The 6,190-nt window shown below is 42.6% G+C and overlaps 1 long non-coding RNA gene across 2 annotated transcripts; it reads right to left on the reverse strand.

Moving 5' to 3' along the window:
* Positions 1–1,856: 1,856 nt before the first annotated feature.
* On the reverse strand, positions 1,857–4,400 carry LOC307039128. 2 transcript variants are annotated; one of them, XR_013808151.1, is made up of 3 exons: positions 4,129–4,400; positions 3,045–3,168; positions 1,857–2,865 (listed from the first exon to the last, which is right to left on the reverse strand). It is a non-coding gene; the product is annotated as an uncharacterized lncRNA (long non-coding RNA). The 2 variants fall into 2 exon arrangements; XR_013808152.1 differs by lacking the exon at positions 4,129–4,400 and adding an exon at positions 3,322–3,669.
* Between the last annotated feature and the right edge of the window lie 1,790 nt (positions 4,401–6,190).

A 6,190-nucleotide genomic window follows, 5' to 3' on the forward strand; every position in this document is an offset into this window, starting at 1 on the left:
AGGTGTTAAAAAAAAATATATATATATATATATTTTTTAATGATTATTATTTGTATTATTATTAATAATAATAATAATAACGTGTGAATAGACATTTTGTATTATGTAAGCCTAATAGGTTTAATAGGTAAGCGGGACAAATAAAGGAATTTTGATTCTGACAGATTTACGACAGTATCATATGCAGCTCAAAGGTCACTTTACAACACCACAGTAAATATCAGAGACGTAAAACACACATCAACTAGGTTATGGCTAGAAAGGATCCGTCTAATGTAAATATGACGTCACGTTCTCGTTCTCGTTCTAACTCTCGTTGTAATCGGAGCGGCTCGGCTGTAATCGGAAAGGGTCGGGGTGGGCGGGACGCGGGAAGAGACGTCGTTCTAACTCTCGTTGTAATCAGAGCAGTGGTAACCACTCAAAGTCCTCAAGAGATAGGAAACGACAGCAGTGTGGGACCTTATTGCGGGAAATTACTGAGCACACATACCACCTACAGGATGAGACGTTCATGTGTCCAGTGATATCAAGAGTAAATGATCTTACAACGTTGACTTGCCTGTGAATACAAAATAAACCATAGTGTTGCTGATCTACAGTGTTGTCATTCTTCTTTCAACAGCAAGACCGCTAACAAGTATTTACATACTTAATATAGTTTAGTTTCTCGCCATCCCAAACGTAAACATTCAGCCACGTGACTGCGCTTCCGAGCCGCTCCGATTACAACCGAGCCGCTCCGATTACAACGAGAGTTAGAACGAGAACGTGACGTCATATTTACATTAGACGGATCCTTTCTAGCCATAACCCATCAACCAGCGCCATATAGATAGAAGAGTTACGACAGCGGAAGTCCAAAAACGGTTATCGTCACGTGGTTCATGCAGACGAGGATTGTTCCCCGGAAGTTCATGGCGGGCAATGTGAATGCATTGCTAACAGGAGATAGAACTACGATTTTTGGTAATTATTAGTGAATAAAGGTTTTGATTTGCAATATTTATACAAAAAATCGATATGTGTATGTATTTACATCAATAGGTTTGAAAAAATAAAATAGAATTAGCTAGTATTAAGTGATAATATTAGGATTAGTGTGAACAACTAGTTTACATGTTAGGCTAACAGTGCCTTGGTTAAAGAGCCTGTTGCTGTTTATGGCTTTGAATTCTTTAAAACCAATATTATCTTCTTAAACTTGTATGGTGGTCAGGAGCATCACTTTCTAATGTTTATTGATATATTTAGAGGGAGGGGATCTAAAGGAATGCTTCAAAATTCAGATTAGATTCATTTCTACCATTTTCTTAAATTCATGGTAGTTTCAGTAATCCCATGGTAATTGAGGACACAAGTTATCTAAATGACTAATGTCATCTTTATGGCTTTCAGAAAAGACAGGAGACCGACAGGTGACTATCAAAGGACAAGCAGCAGCAGCAGCAGCAGCATGATGATGATGATGTTAAATGTTGTTGTTTTAGGAACATCCATTGCAAATACATGGAGTTCAATAAACATTGAATAGCATATCATGCAGTTTGTCTGTGCCTTTTCCTCCGTGTTGTCCTGGTTTGCTGTGCTGCCTCCTAGTCGCCACCATGGTTTGCTGTGCTGCCTGGGGATGCTCAAATCACTCCGAGAAAGAAGTACGAATGTACGGCTTCCCCACTGACACAGAGCGGAGAAAAAAATGTCTGACTCAAGTCAGCAGGAGCAATTTCACGACCAACAGCAAAAAAATATGTGAGGTTATTATATACAAACACTGCATTTGCACTTTTTCACAAAACGAAAACCACACCATTGGGAAAGCTTAATGTTTTGTTTAATACAAAAAAAAACAGGGAAAGGCTTGAAAAACACAGAGTTGAGACTCAGGGTGCAGGGTGAGGGTCTCAGTGCAGGTATTCAGGCTCCATTGAATCCCCCTCTGGTTCTTGTGCTGAAAGAGGGAGTAACAGACAGGAGAAAGGGTTATACACACCTATATAGCACACCTATTGGATGGGAAATTGCCTTGGAGAGATAAGGTGTGTTCTTTGTTCCCAACTGAAGTTATGGAACTTTATTATTTGTGAGTTTAACAAAGTATGACAAATGGCATCAGTAACAGATGTGATATGAATTTCTATAAAGTTGTCTCACATTCTTGGTCATATTTTATATACAGTATGTAATGAGTATAACATGTCCAGTAACTATAAAGTGTTTCCTAATACTGTGTATTCAACCACTATGGAATATGTATGTGGGCAGACAAAACTGAGTTGTTCTGTGTGTGAAGTAACCTCAAGTCACTCCGCAGGCACATTTTGATGCAGACCAGTTTGTCAAGACAAAAAAGGGCAAGACTAGGCTGAGAGCCGAGGCTATACCCACCATCTTCGTGCATCGCCCTGTGGTCAAAAAGAGAAGGGCCCCTGCACCACGATTCACCCCGGGACCTGTATCTACAAAGCCAATAGCTCATGATCACAGCTATAGAGTGAAAGGTGACACAGGTATAATAAGTATGAACTCTTAGTAACAAAAGTCATATTTCTTATTTTTAAGTGGTATAATATTTTAAATGTTCGAAAATCTACAGTGCCATGTCTTCTACTTACATTAGTCTCAAAGATTGAGGGAAGAAGGGATGAGGAGACTGAGAGAAAGGAAAGTGAGGGTGACGAAAGAGAGGACATGGCTAGTGAGGAGAGACAGGGAGGGTGGACACCACCCACTCAGCCAGCAGCCAGTCAGCATACGAGGGAACCAGCAGCCAGTCAGCATACGAGGGAACCAGCAGCCAGTCAGCATACGAGGGAACCAGCAGCCAGTCAGCATACGAGGGAACCAGCAGCCAGTCAAACAGATCTATTAAAAAAATTAAAGAGAAAATTAAAGAGCCAAGAAGGAATCACCGAAAAAGCAAAGTCTGCACTAAGAAAAATCAGGAAGGAAAATGCAGCTCTCAGGAAAACAATGAAAATTAGGGACAACAAATATAAGAAAACGTTTTCGAAAAACCAACTTAAGGCATTAGGCAGACTCACCACAAAGGGAATGAAATGGAGCAATGAGACAATTAAGAAGGCTTTAAAAATTCGCTTTGCGTGCGGACCAACGGGTTAAAAAACTCTGCAGGAATTGCAGATTCCCCTTCCAGGAATAAGGACACTGCAAAGAAGGATGCAATGTGTTAAGTTTGAGCCTGGTGTGTAACAGCTAACATCACTGCCCCTCCACCCGTAACATCACTGCCCTCCACCTGCCAGCACCCAGCCAGAGGAGCGCAAACAACAAAAACAAGCAAGGTGTCCCGTCATGTACCTGGAAGTTTGGGTTGTCAAAATGGAGTAAGAGAGGGACTTGAAAAACCTTGGTGGCTCTCTACTCATGTTGTTACAGTTGTCTTGGTTACAGCTCTCAAGTTTTTTTTTTTTGCCATTTCCACATCTTTAGAAAATATGAAATAAATGAAGTGAAATCAACCTCTTCTCTGGAGAACAAACTTTGATTTCTCTGTCTTGTGAGTTTGCAGTCTTGCAGTTTTGCTCCTCCACCTTTAACATCACTGCCCCTCCACCTGCCATACAGTAGGTTACTAACACGATTACTTATATAATACAGTGATAGAATACATGTTTAGAATGCTTACTTATATAAAACAGTAGTATTAAACTTATCTTGTGTTTTCACTCTCACTTAAGTCCCTCTCCCTTTGCCATCAATCCAAAATCAGCTGAGCTGCAACATTATACAGACAGGTAATAATCAACATAATCACAAGGACACAACATGGCTCTGCTAAAAACACTCACTCTTACACGCACCAAAGTTATATTTATCTAATATGTAACTCCCTCCACCCCCGCATACAATGCCGTTTAGAAGCCCCTCTTCTCTAATTCAACAACGTTGGACGAAATGACATTAAGAGAACGGAATTTACAATTAAAAGGCTGTTCAACGTGTGTTGCTAACTTGATCCGTTATCCTAGCTTTATCTGTTATCTGTAAACGTTCCCTAAATCTACTAATTTAGGGATAATCCACTGACATCCTTTAATACACATGTTAATTTGAATCAGATGTACTGATAATATCCGCAATATAAATCTTTAAACTTCTTCTTACCTTTAAAAGTCCGTCACGAACGGTCTATTATGCTGCAACTCTACAGCTCTGCTAGCCTTGGCGCTAACTTCCGGGGAACGATTGAGAGGCTCCACGATCCGCCATTGCTGTAAAAAAGTGGTCCATTGGAGTGAACGGAGATGACGTAACTCTCAGTCTATACGGCGCTGCCATCAACTATACTAGTATATTTCTTCTGAACAGCTCTTTAATACATTTTTCGAAATGAAACGTTGGTTAATACCAACTAGTGAGAAGGCAGACAGGCAAACGGAGAAGGCAGCGGAGGAGAGCGGAGAGCCGCCATCACAAAGGCCGTCGACTTCTTGCGCGGGAAGAGGAGGAGGAGGAGGAGGAGGAGGAGGAGGAGGAGGAGGAGGAGGAGGAGGAGGAGGAGGAGGAGGAGGAAACGACAACCGTAAGGCGGCCGGGTCCATAAGCAGTCAGACCAGCCTTCATCTAAGTGTCGCAAGTATCGAGAGGAATACATCCAGTACGGATTCACATGCCTCATTATCAATGAAGCACAACATCCCCAATGTGTAGTGTGCACTGAGGTTCTTGCACATGAGAGCTTAGCTCCAGCGGGGTGCAAAACAGCATGTCCTCATCAAGTTTTCCATCAAAACTGTATCTGGCAAAAACAAGCAGTTGGGCAGAGTTTGACATATCTGTGGATTCGTCTAACTGTAAAGCATATTTCCCTTTCTTCACTCTGTCAATCAGCTGACACTTGATATCCCGGGGGCCATGTCCGTGATGCGCCGGGATATGGTCCCGTCAGAAAGCGGCACTGCTTCCAGCTCCCGTGCCTGTTTATGCCCATGCATTGCCCTACTCATAGCGATAGCAGCAGGTTTAATTAGGGTTTCCCCGATTGTATGTGGCTTTTTTGCCTGTGCAATTCAATATGCCACCTCATATGATGCCTTTTGAGCCTTGGTAGGGATTGTTGCTTGGTTAGTTATAACTTTCTTTTGGCCTTGCAATTCTCTCTGCTTTCGGCGGGAAAAATCTGCTGGTTTAGAAGTGCACAGGCGAGGACATTTTCACAAAACTTGACAACAAAATAAAAGAGGGACTGTCTTGGGATTATTGCATCGGTGTGTGTACAGATGGTGCTGGAGCAATGCTGGGGAAAAAGAGAGGACTAAAAGCAAGAGTCTTACAAGTGGCGCCCCACGTTATCTTTACGCACTGTATTATCCACAGAGAAGCTCTAGCGAGTAAAACGCTTGACCCAGAGCTTAAAAGTGTTCTTGAGACGGCGATACAAATGGTCAACTACATAAAATCCCGTCCACTCAATACCATGCTGTATCTCTGCAACGAACTGGGATCGGAGCATCAGGGCCTGCTGTTCCACACAGAAGTCAGGTGGCTTTCAATGGGAAATGTTCTCAGCCGCCTGTATGAACTGCTGGGCGAGGTGCGCTTATTTCTCACGGAGCATGGGTCCCAGTTCGCTGACCACCTGACAGACCCTGACTGGTTAACAAGGCTGGCATACTTGTCTTGCATATTTTACAGACTGAACGGACTTAACCTGTCATTGCAAGGTGAAAACACAAGCATCATGTCCTTGAATGGTAAAATCTGCGCATTCAAGAGGAAAGTGGATCGCTGGACTGCGCGAGTTGAAATGGGCAGGATTGACATGTTTCTTGAGCTGGAGGAATTCAGAGGAAAATGATCTTAGTGTTAACTCTGTGAAGAAGTCTATCACTACCCACCTGCAAGCCCTCCTGGAACACTTTAACAAGTATTTCCCAGAGGAAGCAGCTCCGGAAAAATATGACTGTATAAGATCACCATTTACCTTAACGACCGCAAGTCACATGTCATCCGACATGGAGGACGCACTGACTGAACTGTCAATTGACCGCACATTAAAGACAGCTTTTAATGCGAAGACGCTTGCTGAGTTCTGTATTTCAGTCGAGAGGGAATACCCACAGCTTTCCAAGGCCGCGATGGACGTTCTGACGCCGTTTGGCTCCACATACCTGTGCGAAAAGACTTTCTCGGCACTGACATACATAAAAAACAAATACAGATCTCG

Source organism: Notothenia rossii (genome assembly GCF_949606895.1).
Source record: "Notothenia rossii genome assembly, chromosome: 5".
Lineage (NCBI taxonomy): Eukaryota > Metazoa > Chordata > Actinopteri > Perciformes > Nototheniidae > Notothenia > Notothenia rossii.